Raw genomic sequence first — 17,198 nt, forward strand, 5'->3', positions numbered from 1 at the left:
AAATAATTATGAAGTTAGGACATTTTAGCTGTAGTTAAATGATTGTGTTAGGGAAAGAAACGGACAACTGGCACTAAATTTTTTAATATACAAATATTATAGTGTTAAGAAATTAGACATGTTACTTTAAGGGAGGCTGAGGATTATTGGAAAGTTACTGTGTGAGAAATTAATAATAATATTCATATTCCATGGTATATCTACTACCTACTAAGCATTATGATAGGTTATTAGCATACTTTATTTCACCTTCAAAATAACTTCCTGAAATATATATTAATGACCTCCTTTAACAGATGAGGAAACTTTGTCTCTGAAAGATTAAGCAAACTGACTAAGGTACCCAGAAAAAGCCAGGATTTAAAGCCTGAGGCTGTTTGGGTTGGTAGGGCAAGTTTTATGTTTTTTATTGTGCCCTGAAAAGCTCTTCTAAGCTTTTGTGTCAAATACCAAGTACTTTTCAAATCAAAGTCCTACTGGAGAGAGACTAGGATGAGAATTAGGAAAATACTTTTATTTAACATACATTTACAATGATGGAAATCATAGTATGGAGGTGCAGTTTCTTTAGAGTACACACACACAATTCTTCACTCTTAAATTAGGAGATATCCACAAGCAAAAAGAAAGCACTTGAAGGAGAGAAATCACCTCAATGCAAGGCTAAATCATGAATATAAATAAGATATAAAGTGAGAAAGCATCTTCATGAGAAATACAGAGAAGCTTCAAAAAAAGAGCCTCTTCACTGAGTGCCTGTGGGTTGGGCATTATAGGGGAGAGCCAAAGCAAATTCTTGACACTGGCCTTTTACCCTATTTGTGCCTGCATATTCTAGACTTCTGATATATAAATCAGGAACATCTCATTTCTGCTTAGGGTGGAGAGAAACAACATCAAAACACATACCCACAAATCACCAAACAACTGACTGGAGGTGGGATTTTCTGGATGCCCAAATTGAAAAAAAAGCCTTTAAGGTTCTGAGCATCCAACCCTTCATATAGCAGAGGAGTCCCCTCTGCCAAGTCATTTGTTTGAATATCTCCAACAACTGGGAGCTCACCTACTTTGATTCCAGACTCTTAATTATTAGTAGTTACTTGTTTATGTTTTATCTGAAATCTACTACCCCAGTAACTTTTATCTGTCAATGCTCATTTTTCTCTTGAAACTAAAGAGAATTCTGTCTTATGTCCCAGCTCTTACAATGTTGTGAGAGAGCCATCCTTTTGCCCCTATTTTATTCCCTGAGCTAACCATCCTCACTCATTTCAGCTGTTGCTCATATACCATGATTTACAGTACTCTATGATAGGACTGCTATGAAGGAGTTGAAGTTGGTCTATGTCCCTCATGAAATATATTTCCCAGAATTGAACATAATAAATCAAAGTTTAGTAAGATTGATTATCAAAAGCCCAGAACAGTCAGAATATTGTATTTCTACTTAAACAGCCCAATATTCCTTTGGTGTTTTTTTTTTTTCTTCTTCTTTTTCTTCTGTTTTATAGCCTTATCATGCTCTTGGCTTCAGGCCACTAACATCCCTAAGTCTTCTTTTCAACATGCTGCTATTTAGCAAGTTCTCCCTACATCCTCAACTTTGGTTCCAAGGATAGAACACTAAAACTTGTCCATTAAACTTTTAATAGAGATGACCATTTATTTACATATTTACCCTGCATTTTTGCAAAAGATACTAGCTGATACATCATTCCTGGGCCGATGCCAACTTGGAATCTGCTTTGTCATCTGATTTATTCACACAATTTATTCACACTCTCTCCCAGATTCTTGTTCTCTATACACTGATAACCAGGTCCATTCAGCCCGTATCCAGATACTTAAAAAAGACCATAATAGCAAAGCAACCCTGTTCAAGACAGATCTTCAACAAAATTTGCCAGATTTGACAGAGATCCATTAATCAGCTTTCTTACAATAGAATGATTATGCTGTTAAATTATCCAACCATCCATCCAGTTTCTCCATCCTTTCAGGAAGGATACCACAGAAGTGTTTGAAAAATGCCTTGCAGAAGCACAGAAACTCTATGTCCACAGGATTCCTTTGATTTACTCATCTAATAAACATATAACAAAAGAAAGCAAGGCCTGTCAGGCTATCTTTTCTTAGTGAATTCGTGCTGGCTTCTTTAAGGATCACCTCTTCTCTCTTTGGGAGTTCACGCATCACCCATTTGATAGTCTTAACAGAGAATAAATATTGAAATCCTGTTAATATTTGCATCATCTACCATCTCCCCGTGTTGGGAAGATCCTCTGGAGAGGGAAATGGCAACCCACTCCAGTACTCTTGCCTGGGGAGTCCCATGGACAGAGGAGCCTGGATGACTATAGTCCATGGGGTCGCGAAGAGTCAGACATGACTGAGCGATTAACACTATACTACTACACCATCTCCCCAGTTTTGAAAACCAAGACATTTGTCCATCTCCTGTCTTCAGGAAGCACTTCTATTTCTAATCTATAGGAAACATAGATCGCAGATGATATTTTAAGAATCTCTTTTAAAAACTGTCTTCATAATCTCAGATGTGATGCATTTTTAGTTTGCATCCTTGGAATGGGAGTGATGGTGGTATGGGGAGAGAATAGTTTCCCTAAAGAATAAGGATACTGTTTTTAGAAGGAGAGATGCTGGGCAAACAAAAGAGATTCCACTGCAACAGTGAACCTTCAAATTCAAATACCCTTCAGCAAGCTTCAGTTCTCTCTAGCTGGTCTTTCTTGCATTAGTGTTATAGCTCTGTGCTGTTCTTGTGGTTTGAGTCTTTGATTACTACCTACCTCCCTCTTCCCAGGTTTTTATGTGTCTTTTACAATCTGAGCTCCTCAGAGAGCCTTAGCCCCTCTCGCCAGCACATTTAGTCTCTTGGATTACTTCCTGTACCATTATTAATAAGGGGCTCTAGTCCCTTCATACAGATAACAGTCCCTTCTGCTTATTTGTAATTGACATTTCCCGGAGGTTGATGCATTCATTCGGCTTTATTGCTTTTAGCAGGCTCTGATCCCATTTTTGCAGTTTCAGTTTCCAACATGATTGAAAAAAATTATCCAAAGACCAGAGAAGATAAAGCTGTTGAGGGCGTCTAAGGTCAATAGGTTAGAAAATAAATTATTCCATTATCACGATTAAAACTGAATCCTCGCATTAACGTTCCTAATTGCTTGCTTACCTTGTTTTCATACTTTCTAAGTGAACAAGAACAAAGCCACTTGCTGCTGTTCTCATTAACACTAATGATCACTAAGTAGAAAAAACTTTTTCTGCTGATTCTCATATTTTGTTTAACATTATGTAGGCTTAATTTAGAGCTTATTAAGGCATTGCCAGTTTTGCTCATTATCTCCTCTATAAGATGAATGTTACTAAGGCAAGTAGTTAACATGAAGCAACAATGACTGACTCAGTTTTTGTCATTAAGCAAGACTTCTGGTTATGTTTACTGCTGGGGGTGGGAGGGAAAAAGCAAGCATGAGTGTTTAATACTGACTTAGATACTCCCCAGAGAAGGATGAGATGTACTTATAACAATTTCAAAGCTGAATGTCAATGACCAGAGTTGACTTTGCATACAGGCAAGTGTTTGCCTTGCATCCTCCCCTGAACTCTTCTGAGGTTCTTTCCAGCCATTAAAATCGTGCTCTGAAATGAAATCCTGCCACAACATGGATGAACCTTGAAAACAATGAAGGAAGCCAGACACAAAGAACCACCCATGATATGCTTCTGTTTATACTGAATGGTCAGAATAGGTAAATCTATAGACAGAAAGCAGATGTAGCTGCCAGGGGTTGGGTGGTAGGGAAGGGGGAGTGCTGGGGAGATTGGAGATGATGACTAAGGGGTGTGGAGTTTCTTTTTGGAGTGAGGAAAATGTTTTGAAATTGACTGTTGTGGTAGTTGCACAACTCTGTGAATATACTAAAAGCCACTGAATTGTACACTATAAATGGATGAACTGTGTGGCACATGAATTATGTCTCAATAAAAACTTCTTTTTTTTAATCACACCCTACTCCTCCTGCTGCCATTATATACTACTCCTTCTTTGGAGTCTTTAGCAACTGGATAACTGTCACCTTTTCCATCAGGTCTTGCTACCATCCTAAACGACTTTGACATCCACATAGATAACCTACTACTCATCAATCAACCAGAGAAGGCAATGGCACCCCACTCCAGTACTCTTGCCTGGAAAATCCCATGGACGGAGGAGCCTGGTGGGCTGCAGTTCATGGGGTTGCTAGGAGTCAGACACAACTGAGCGACTTCACTTTCACTTTTCACTTTTATGCATTGGAGAAGGAAATGGCAACCCACTCCAGTGTTCTTGCCTGGAGAATCCCAGGGACGGGAGAGCCTGGTGGGCTGCCGTCTATGGGGTCGCACAGGGTCAGACACGACTGAAGCGACTTAGCAGCAGCAGCAGCAGCAGCATTAATCAACCAAGTGAGTCCCTTCCTGGGTCTTCTCTACTCCAGTGACCTTTGCCTCCTTTCTACCTGGCCACCACTCCACCCTTATTTGTTACATTTTCCACCCAACCTCCCACCTCCCCCACCTCTAAAACAATGCCCTCACAGGTCCATCTCAGAACACGACTCCCAACACTTCCAGCTGGCTCACTCAGCTGCTCTAATTCTAACCTGGCCCTGGTGCGCACAGGGTCCTCCTCTTCCACTGACCCCATCACTTTGCCTCCTTCTGCGCTATCATATCAGCATCCACCACCTCCCTACTGCCCCAAAACTCTCTGTTTGGGAATGGCTCTCCTTTTCTAGCTTGAATTCCACTTCAGTGTTTCGTTCTTCTCTCTCAGCCATCAGGCAAATCTCAACCCTCCACCAAAGCACCTAATTCCAGAAAGACCCAGCCACAGATCTCATCTCCACTGCACACTCAGCGCCCTCAGTGATCTGTTCACATTGCTCCAGGATCCTCTCTCCAGTTCTCCAAGGTCTCTGGGAGAAACCTGCAGATAATCTGCCCTCCACCTCTATGTCAGAGAGGAAGAAATTGCTTCCCTACCACCAAAGTATGTGCTTGCTGGCATCCTTTTCTCTCTCACCATTCGCTGATCTGAACAAAATGGAAAAAATATCCCTTCTCTTATTTAGCCTATACCCTGTCTGGCTTGCATCACCTCCCTCCAGCATCCTTGTAGGACTAGTATTTACTCCTTCCCCCCATATCTTCAACCTTTCCTCTCTACTAACTCCTACCCATCAATATGGCTCTCCCTCCTGAAGCAACAAGAGTACCTCAAACTTGATGCCATCCCCCCTTCTCCAGCTCTCTTTCTTCTTCTTTAAATACAAAGATCTATTTGTATTGTAAATATAAAGATGTATTTGGCTCTCTCTCCCAAGAGAGCCATCTTCACTTCTCCCTTTCCACTTTTTCTTCTATATGCTCAGGGTGTTTCCACACATTGCTTCATGCAAATGGCTTTTTTGAATCTGATGAGCCCTTTCTATTCCTTCTTGAATTCTCAGCAATATTTGGCACATTCAGCAACTTTCTTCTTATCGGGATCTCTTCCTTTAGCTTCATTACTCTACATACTTCTCGATCTTCTCCTATGCTTCTGACCACTCCTTCTCAGTCTTCTTCTGAGGCTTTTCATTTGCCTGCCCCCTAAAAGTTAGTGTTCCTGAGTTGTGTCCTGGGTATGTGAATAAGTAATTAATTTATAATAAAGTTACACAAACTTAGCAGTTTAAAACAACATACATCTATTTTCTCTCAGCTACTGTGGGTCAGGAGTCCAGATTAGCTGGGTCCTCTGCTCAGGTCTCACAAGGCTAAAGTTAAGGCGTTGGCTGGGGCTGCATTCTCATTTGGAGCTTGGAGTCCTCTTCCAAGCTCATTTAGGTTGTTGGCAGAATTTAGGTCCTTGTGGTCATAAGACAGGTCTGTTTTTGGTTGGCTGTCAGCTGGGTTCATTCCCACCTCCTAGAAGTTATCCTCAGGTCCTGCCACATGGGTTACCCTATCTCATCAATGAAGAACTCCCTCTGATCAAATCCCTCTTATGTTTCATATTTCTCTGATTTATCTTTTAGCTGGAGAAAATTCTCATCTTTTAAAAAGTCCCATATGATTAAGCCAGGCCCAGTTTTATAATCTCTCTACTTTGTCAACTGATTGGTAACCTTAATTATATCTGAAAACTCCCTTTGGCCAGGTAAACTAACATAACATCATGGAAATCACCTTATAATTCTGTCTTTCATGGTATTTTTTAAAAGAAATGTATTATTGTTGTACACAATCTTCTGGAGTGACCTCATCCTCCTACTCAGCTTAATTTACCAGTTCTATGCTGATGACTCACAAACCTCTAGTTTCAGCCCTAACCTTACTCCTGAGCCTTCAGATTTAAATCAGCAACTCCCACTGTCCATTTCCAGGCCCCACAGATATCTGATTTTGGAGGATGAAAAACGAGTTCATTATTTCACCACCAGTCTGCCTTCCTCCTGGGATCTGTCTCTCAGGGAAACATCCCCCAGTGGCATCCTTGGCTTTACACTCACTTCCCCTACACTGGGATCAAAGCAACCTACCTCCTAACTCTCTCTAATCAATTCTTTCTTTTTATTCCTTGTTCAAGCTACCTCCACCTCTCATGTGAATTATTTAATAGCTTCTCAATTGCTCTCTCAGCCATCAGTCTTGACCCCTGCAGTGGACACTGTGGATCTGCTTGCTCAATATCAGTGCTCCTGATATTCAGTATTCCTTCCAGAAAACAAAAAGCTACACTCCATAGCAAGGCTTCTAGTTGATGTAGATTCCAACAATCAGGTGCACCTATGCAAGACCTGGAAGGGGGAAGTAACAGATCATGAAGAGGCGGGGCGGGGGGGGGGGGGGCTCACCTCTCCTATTGCTGCTGACTAGCATGGTTAGGGAAGCACCTGACTTTCAGGGGCAGTTGTAGAGGGAGTCCAGTGTCCAGTCTCTAGCCACAGGAGTGTAAAGAAGATAGACCCATGGCATCTACTTTACTAGCAGCAGATTTTTTATTTCTTGATTACAGCAGAGGCAGTATAGGCCTGAAGCTAGCAGTGATGAAGACAGCTTCTCAGCATTCCAGCTCACTGATTATTGCAGACATAGTAGCTCCCTGGCAGTCAAGTTCTGCAGTATTTTTCTGGAAGGTTTTCCCAGAAACTCAGCCTAGATTTGGCTCTTCCAATCATTTTCAGACTGCTTCTGTTTGTTTTAGTTACAATGGTTTATTTTATCTGCAACTAAACTCAGACTAAAGTGCATCCTACAATTAACTGCATTTCACTCTGAGTGATTTTTCTGAAACTCTAAAACTCAAATCCAGTAATGGCACTTGCCCTTGCTTAAAATCTTTCAATATCCCCAATATCTTTATATAAAGCCCAAAGGCTTTAATCCTGTTGAAACATCCTGTATAATCTGGTCTTCTTATTCTCTGCAGATTCATATTTACCTAGGTACTCCCTGACCACACTGATCTTCTATTTAGGTCAGCGAGACAGTCATACACTCATCTCATCTTTGTACATACCATTCTTGGAACACTCTTGCCTGTCTTCTCTTGACTAACTTTTTTCTTTCCCAATTTTGGCATAATGGCTGTATCCTACAAAAATCCTTCTCTGACCTCCCCAATTCTGCCATGGCCCTCTTGGTAGAATGGATGGGAAGGGGATGGGAGGTCCTTTTAAAATGTACACTCCTTGGAAATTCTCAGAACTCCGTAATACAGACGGGGGCTCCCCACTCTCCATCCGGGAACTGGGGGCCTGAGAGGTCTACCCTCCATGCCAGGCATCCTGCTGGCAATGCTATACAGGCCCAGGAGGAGCCCCTGACCTCCCAGGCTCACATGCTTACCCCACACCTCTTGTATCACCATGAAGGCTGGCTTCTGAGCTGTTGCAGCATGGGTACCCCTCCCAGAGGACCCAACCCGTGGCTCAGATGGTGACTGCAGCCATGAAATTAAAAGATGCTTGCTACTTGGAAGAAAAGCTATGACCAACCTAGACAGCATATTAAAAAGCAGAGACATTACTTTGCTGACAAAGGTCCATAGAGTCAAAGCTATGGTTTTTCCAGTAGTCAAGTATGGATGTGAGAGTTGGACTATAAAGAAAGCTGAGCACCAAAGAATTGATGCTTTTGAACTGTGGTGTTGGAGAAGACTCTTGAGAGTCCCTTGGACTGCAAGGAGATCCAATCAGTCCATCCTAAAGGAAATCAGTCCTGAATGTTCATTGGAAGGACTGATGCTGAAGCTGAAACTCCAATACTTTGGCCACCTGATGTGAAGAACTGACTCCTTTGAAAAGACCCTGAGCTGGGAAAGACTGAAGCAGGAGGAGAAGGGGACAACAGAGGATGAGATGATTGGATGGCATCACCAACTTGATGGACATGAGTTTGAGTAAGCTCCGGGAGTTGGTGATGGACAGGGAGGCCTGGCATGCTGCAGTCCATGGGGTCACAAAAAGTCGGACAAAACTGAGCAACTGAACTGAACTGAACTCTATGCAAAGTATTGGATTAGGTTCTGTGATAGAAAGATTAGTAAAATACTATCCCAATCCTGGAGATCGCAAAGGTTTCAGTTTGCTAGTGCAGACAGAAATACTTTAGTACCAAACAGAAAGGCAAGATAAAGAAGTGTTTGTATTTTGAGGTGTTGTGGGTGTGTGGTTTTCCAGTTTATCTGTTTATTTTTGTCTAAAGATAGTGGGTTAGTAATTTATGGGGAGGAGACAATGGACTATGGTGGGAAACCACTGGCTGGATACAGAACACAGGGCTCTGAGCTCCTCATGATCTTGAGCAATTTGTTTACTTTTTGGGGGCTAAATTTCCTTATTTGTAAAATGAAGTTTTTAAGTGAAGTGGCCTTTAAAAATCCATTATTTCACTTATTTGTTACATTTAAAATGTATGTATTATTTCTAAAATTTTTTCAAACCATTCAATTGAAATGTCCATGTATTCTAAATAGTGTTTCAGGATAATGTTTTAACTTTGTCCTATAGTATTTAGAAGACAAGGATATAATCTGATCATAAGTAAACTGTCAGCTTTGGTGTCTCGGTTCTAAGAAACTGACAACATCATCCACTTATGACAATCAGGGATAGTTCACCAGAATATGCTCCCCCGTGCCATTTTCTTGCCTCTTTCAGTCGTATGATTTTTTAAATATTGCATCATCTACTGCCTAGTACAAATGCTATGTTTTGCCAGAGGAATGTAAAGTTAATGAAAAATCTCAAATCAGTCTTTTCTGCCCCTTTGATAGATGAGTAGTTTTAAATTCTGAACTAAGATTTTATATATAGATTTCGCTTTATATTTCAATCAAAGGGAGACACATGTAGGAGCACAAAAAGTAGGTTCAGAATCAAGACAAAAAGCTAGCCACTTGAAAATGGCTTCCCATCCTTATGGCTTCTTCTCTTTGTAATAAAGTATGTAACAGTTTGCAAGGATGGCTAGTAACACTAATAGTTGTAACAGATGAACCTGGAAAAAAAAAGTCACTGGCTTGATATAAAGTTATTTCTCATTCACTTAAAGTACAACTGGTGGAAGGAATGATGATGGTGGCAGTAGTCTGTGTGTCTGCTCCATGCAGTCATTCAAGAACCCAGGCTGATAGCAACTCGGCCATCCTCAAAGCCTGATTTCCAAGGTCACCCTGGGTGTCCACATCCAGGGGGCAAAAGCAGGGTTGAGGCGGGAGGGAAGGAAGAGACCTTCTTGTGGAGGGTTTTGTGGGCCCAGCCCGACAGCTCTTCCATCCACATTTCATAGCCTGATCTCAGCCCCACGGGCCTATCTAACTGCAAGGGAGGTGGAGGAACAGGGTAGCCGGGTGCCAAGGAAGAGAAGGCAGATTTTGATTAAAATACTACTTAGTGGTTTCTGCCTTATCCAGGGATACAGATTCTGTCTAGCTGGTCCCTCTCATCTCTCTCCCTTCCACCTCATGTCTGTAATTGCTGACAAAGTATTTAGAGGTAATCCCCACTTGGAGGAAGTAGTTGGAAAAAAAATTATATCAGTAGTGATATTCATCAAGTAAGAATCTGATTTTTATGGTACAACCTTCAAGTTTCTCTAAGTGCCCTAATTTCTAACTTGGACTATTACAGTACATTAGTTTGTACAAGGCACATCATGATCATAGGCAACTGTGGGCTGTGTATATACATTGAGTTTCAGGTTCATATAACTGGGAATATTGCTTTCCCAATGTTATAAGACTTAATGAGATCAGCAATAAAAAATATTCAGATCTCAAGTTTCCTTTAAATCATTTGTCTGAGAAAATTATATCACAATCACTGGCTTTGAGAACTTTTCTACTAGCTATCATAGCTTTTTTTTCTATAGGGTAGTGGAAATGGCAACCCACTCCAGTATTCTTGCCTGGAGAATTCCATGGACAGAGGAACCTGGCAGGCTACAGTCCATGGGGTCACAAAGAGTCGGACACAACTGAGCAACTAACACACAGTGGTTCTCCAAGTGTGATTCTAAGACCAGGAGCATCAGCACCACCTGGGAATGTTAGAAATGCAACTCTTACCATAAAACTTCTAAAAGAGAATATAGGCAAAAGATTCACTGACATAAACTATAGCAATGTTTTCTTAGGTCAGTCTCCTGAGGAAAAAGACATAAAAGCAAAAATAAACAAATGGGACCTAATCAAATTTATAAGCTTTTGCACAGTAAAGAAAACCACCAACGAAATGAAAAGACAGTCTATGGAAAGGGAGAAAATATTTGCAAAAGATGTGACCAACAAGAGATAAATTTCCAAAATATACAAGCACCTCATACAGCTCAATATATATATATTTTAAAAATCTATTCCAAAAACAGGCAGAAGACTAAATCAACATTTGTCCAAAGAAGACATACAGATGGCCAACAGACACATGAAAGATGTTCAACATCGCTAATTGTAAGAGAAATACAAATCAAAACTACAGTGAGATAACATCTCACATGGGTCAACATGGACAGCATCAAAAAATCTACTAACAATAAATGCTGGAGAGGATGTGGAGGAAAGGGAACCCTCCTGCACTGCTGATAGGAATATAAATTGATATAGTCACTATGGAGAATAGTATGGAGGTTCCTTAAAAAACTAAAAATAGAGTTACCACATTATCCAGCAATCCTACTCCTGGGCACATATCCAGAAAAGACAAAAACTCTAATTTGAAAAGAATCATGCACCACTATGTTCATAGAAGCATTATTCACAATAGCCAAGACATGGAAATAACCTGTGTCCACTGATAGATAATTGGATAAAGATGTGGTGGTGGTTCGTGTCTGACCCTTGTGATCCCATGGACTGTAGCCAGCCAGGCTCCTCTGTCCACAGGATTTCCCAGGCAAGAATACTGAAGTGGGTTGTCATTTTCTTCTCCAGGGGATCTTCCCGACCCAGGGACTGAACCCAGGTATCCTACACTGCAGGTGGATTCTTTACCGATTGAGACACCAAGGAAGCTCAAAGAAGATGTGGCGTGTGTGTGTGTGTGTGTATAAATATTACACACACAGTATGGAATATTACTCAGTGAAGAATGAAATAATGCCATCTGCAGCAATATGGATGGACCTAGAGATTATCATACTAAGTGAAGTAAGTCAGACACAAAAAGAAAAGATCGTATGACATCACATATATGTGGAATCTAAAAAAATGACACAAACTTATTTATAAAACAGAAACAGACTCACAGATATAAAAGACAAACTTACAGATACCACAAGGGAAAAGTGGGGGGAGGATGGATTAGGAGCTCCGGATTAACAGATAGGAACTACTACATATAACACAGGTAAACACCTACAACGGAAGAATCTGAAAATGAATATATCCTTATAAATACATATATATATATATATAAATATATACACATGCTCTCTGAATTGCTTTGCTGTACACCAGAAACTAACACAACCATATAAAATAACTATATTTCAATTTAAAACAAGAAAAAAAGAAATGTAATTTTAGGTCTCACCTCAGACATGCTGAATCAAAAACTTTGAGGATAAGGCCCAGCCATCTTATGTTTTCACAAGTCCCCTAAAGAATATCCTAGGACCACGGGTCTAATTGAGTTAGATTACTGCTGAAATATCTCATTTTAAGGACCAGGTCAAAAGAAAATTATTTTAAACTGCTTTGTTGAAAATATATTGAATCTCTTATATGGCTGTGAATTAAGAGTGTTGTAGCAAACTCACAGAATGAAAAGATTGTGAAGAGCCCTGGGAAGTCATTAAGGCAGATTGTTTCCAAAGCTGTCAATTACAGAAATCTAAAGTTCTATGAAGCATCTCTGCTGCTGCTGCTGCTGCTGCTGCTGCTGCTAAGTCGCTTCAGTCATGTCCGACTCTGTGTGATCCCATAGACGGCAGCCCACCAGGCTTCCCCGTCCCTGGGATTCTCCAGGCAGGAACACTGGAGTGGGTTGCCATTTCCTTCTCCAATGCATGAAAGTGAAAGTGAAGTCGCTCAGTCGTGCCCGACTCTTCGTGACCACATGGACTGCAGCCTACCAGGCTCCTCCGTCCATGGGATTTTCCAGGCAAGAGTACTGGAGTGGGGTGCCATTGCCTTCTCCGGAAGCATCTCCAGGGGTTTCCTAAAAGAAAATGTATTCACATGTTTGGTGATTGCTCCCCTGACCATCCAGAGTTTGTTGCCAAAAGACATGGAATTCTGTGTCAGGAGAAATCATTTTGGAGCTTTAGGATAGAGTCAACATCTTACTTGTCTTTGTATCTACATTACCTTCCATAGTGCCAAGCAGAGAGAAAACATAATAAACATATATGTTAATGAATGAATGGATGGAATAGTCACCTCATGGATCTTGGTTGTAAGTAACTTTCACTAATATTCCAGGATCACTTTGAAAAAAAATCCCATTAGGATAGCTTATTCTTGTTAGATTAAAGAATACTAACTGCCTCACATATGTGGCCAGCCTTTTTAGCAGCTACGGATTTTACCTATCAAATATTAAGAATGCCCCCAACTATTCCAAGAGAAAACAAACATATGAAGATAAGTGCTTATTTCATTTCTTGAAATATCTACATGATATCTCCATTGCTGCATGTTAACCTCTTCATTGACTAACTCAGGTTTCTCAACCTCGGCACTATTAACATTTTGGGCTGGATAATTGTTTGTCATAGAGGGTGTTCTGTGCATTACAGCAGCATCAACAACTGTTCCTGAGCTCCCTTATCCCACTGTGACAACCCAAATGTCTCCAGATACTGCCAAGTGTCCGCTGGTGGGGGATAAAATTGCCTAGGTTGAGAATCCTTGCTTTAATGTAATACTAAAAGGAGAAGAGTCATTCTCCTGCATTTTCTTCAAAGCTATGGTGTTTCTAAGAAAGAATGTATGTTCCACATTTCTCTTTAGTTCATTGTGGAGGACTTTGTGGCAGTGGCAGCCCTTTCTACTTGAAATGATTTGGTTCATAAATCCTCATTATTTTAGGCCAGTTTTCTCCTTAGAACAACTTTATCTTAGGAGACGCAAATTTACAAACTCTAAGTATCTTTTTTACACTTGCTGTGATTTTCTATACTGATTCAGCACTGAATTCCATTAGAAGACATTTTTATTTAATAAATAATAAATAACATATAGACTGGCTAAAGGAACACTGCACAAATCCATAATACAGTGCTAGCATTAACAGAAGAGTTTTTATCTACTTCATTACAGTATTTTAAAAAACTAAGTAAAACCTACACTAAAATAAAATGTAATAATAAATTTAATTACATCCTACCTCAAGATTCTATCCCTGGAAAGACATCATTGCTTCTGGAATTTACTTCCTGGTATTGAAATATGCTAATAATGCTAATTCTCTCTTTTTTAATCTTATGGTATTTTTTAATATTCATTTGTATTTATTTACTTATTTGGCTGCACCAGGTCTTAGTTGGGGCATGTGGGATCTCTTTAGTTGCACCCTCTATTTCTGGATTTATTTTCTGTTACTGCATGAGGGCTTAGCACTGTTTCAACATTCCTTCACTTCTGTCCTCCATATTCTCAATATAAATACAGTACTATTTTTACTTAAATTGTCAGTGCTTAATAATGTACCTTGTCAGTGCTTAATGACACCCTTGTTGACACCCTCACGTTAATGTCCCCTTAATGTCCCCTCCCTTACTGTCTATGTGGGTCTATACTTTAAATATTCCTCTTCTTTTTTTTTTTTTCATTTAACGGCATTTTGAGAGGGAGAGGAGATAAAAACATATGGCCATCACATATTTAACAGGAAATTAAAACTATTTTTGAAAAATTATAAAAATCTCAAAATTTTACTGTTAGAAGGTAGAAATCTCTATTTCACCCTCAACTCTTGGATTTAGTACAAATAAAAGCTAGGCACTTTTTTTTTTTAAAGAAAACAAGTGATGTTATCTAGACTTACTGCAATCATTTTGCAATATACATAACTATTGAATCATTATGTTATACACCTGAAATTAATATGTGATATGTCCATTATATCTCAATAAAAACATAAATAAAAGGTAGGTTACCAGAAATACTTCAATTCTTCCCCTTCTGTACACTTGGAATACAGTTATTTCTATTCCATGATAAATCTCTTCTCTCTTCTGACCTTGGTAATTTTCTTCTATCTACCAGGACCACTGAAACCTGGGAAACATCTGGCAGCCATATACCATGAAACCACATGCTCTTTTTCCATTAGAAACAGTAGTATAATAAATGTCTCCTGTATCAGAAAAAAAGAATAAAATCTAATTTTTAGTTTTTCATAAAATATAGTTATTGTACCATCAATCAATAACAATCAAGAAATCAGGACCACCCAGATAACAATAGCAGAGGACTAAAAACAAGATACCCTATTAACATGACAGATGAAGAAGATACTAGGTGAGAAGAACCCTCTATATAACAAAGCCCACAATTTCCAAATTGTGGGAATCAAAGTCAAGCAGTTAATTACCAACAAAGACAATAACAGTGCTCCTTTTGTCTTTCACAGTGAATGCACAATTAACACTTAATCTAAGACTGGGGAATAAGCCATCTATAATCTACTGAAAAAGACCATCTGCTTCTATAAATTTTGTTCTTATACACTTGCCAAAAGAAGAGAACATATTAACAAAATAATGGGCCCTGCACTGCTAATTGCTAGGTTGTTTGCAGTTGTGCTGTTGCTATTAGAATTTAATAAGCCATTCCTTCTGCTAAATTAATAAGCAGCCAAGATTATGTAATAGCTGCTTTCAGCTGCTAATTATTTTTCCCATAATTCCTCTCCCTCCCTCCCCTTAACCCCCACCTTTTCTTGGCTAGGAACATCAGAGACTGCCAGTATGTCATCAGCAAGTCTCCTGTCCTCGTTTTCAGAACCACAGACCAAGATGAGGAACACAGCCAGTGACTTTAAACTTGGAGGTAGTTATCTCAGGAAACTTGAGGACATGAGTTTTGTACAGAAAAGTAGCTTTTCTGGATTTGGATTCAGAGGGCGAGTTTTCATTACATTCTATTAGATCTGTCTTTGGTTAATGGCATGTTTTGTGTAGTAAGGGAGAAATGGGACATTAACATGTGCCTCTGGAACAGGATTGGTCAGGTTGCTGAGAGAAATTTGGACAGGGGGCTTAAAGACCTACAGAAAGTCAACTCGGTGCTTTATGTGGACCACTTTTTAAATATTACAGTAAATGTTTAGCATACACATTAGTAGGAAAATTTCCAAGCAGCATAGCAGTGTCTGAAAGGGGAGGTAATATACATTTTTACCTTGCCAAAGAAGGGCATTAAAAAATGCCCCCAAATCCCTACTATGTACTTAGTTTTACAGACATTTTAACACACATGAAAAGAACACAATCCCTAATAAAGGATTTCTTTAGATTGATTAAACTTCGCTTCCTGGAAAACTTTCCCTTTGGGCCATTAAAAAATTCTGGCGACCATGTTTGGGTACTTCTGCAAAAAGGCCATAGCTTAACAAAAGCAATATTCTAAATTTCCTTTGTAAGAACCGAAGTGACTGCGATAATGAATAGCATTCGACATGAGAAACCCGTGGCTGCTCAAGCAAGGTCACTTAATCCCATAGGGCTCCCCCTTCCTCATCTGTAAAAAATGAGTCGGACTGGATGATTCAACTACTCTCTCATTCGAAAAAAATGGACATCCATTCTGTGCCAGACACAATGCTCAGCACCATGGCTCTTAACTAACAAATCTACCGTTTTAGAGTCCTTATCAGTCAACTCACATTTATTAGTGGTGTTACATACCAGGCAGAGAACTAGGCTGGAATGTAAAATGAAGAAAACTCAAGATGTGCTAACGGGTATATGGATGAGTGAGGCTTCATAGGAGCTGTGACATTTGAGAGCAAGGGCATGCCAGGCAGAGAAAGTCGTCAGCAAGACTAAACTGGAACCCAAGCGGCTGTGGGGGAGGTGAGGGTGAAAGAAGCGGAATCTAGAAGAGGTGCCGGTCGGGCTTTTCAGCAGGGAACGGACAGTAACTCCTCAGATTCGCAGCACTGAGGATGGGCGAGGCAAGCCCCGGCAAGAGACACTCGCACAGTTTGGGGCGAAAAGGTGTCTAGGACTGCAGCATTGCGATGGGAAGGGCCGGATTCCGGATGGTTTTGAGGCAAAGTAATTGCAAAAAGCCCTCTAAACGCGTGCACGAGCTCCACGAGCTTTGTTTTCTTCCGAGTTGCAGCACTCCCTCTCTCCCCTCACCAACATCACCGGCCATTACACGGCCCCGTCCCACCCTCTTGGGGCACCGAGAGTTATCGGAGTTTGAATGTGGTTCTTGGAAGTACGGACCTTCCCTGCCCAGCTTAGTACGGTCAATATACGGCACAGTGAAACACTATCTTCTCCCCACGAAACCGACCTGACAGCCGCGCGCTTCAGAGAAGCGCACTCAGAAGAGCGCAGGCGCGCCAGCCCTGGCAACAGCCGCTTCCGGGTCACGTGGCCTGGCTTCCGGTCCGGACCACCCCTCTCGGTAGAGACGCGGCCAATCAGATTCCTCGGACTTCGCGGTCACCTGAGCT

Source organism: Bos indicus, chromosome X (assembly GCF_029378745.1).
Source record: "Bos indicus isolate NIAB-ARS_2022 breed Sahiwal x Tharparkar chromosome X, NIAB-ARS_B.indTharparkar_mat_pri_1.0, whole genome shotgun sequence".
Lineage (NCBI taxonomy): Eukaryota > Metazoa > Chordata > Mammalia > Artiodactyla > Bovidae > Bos > Bos indicus.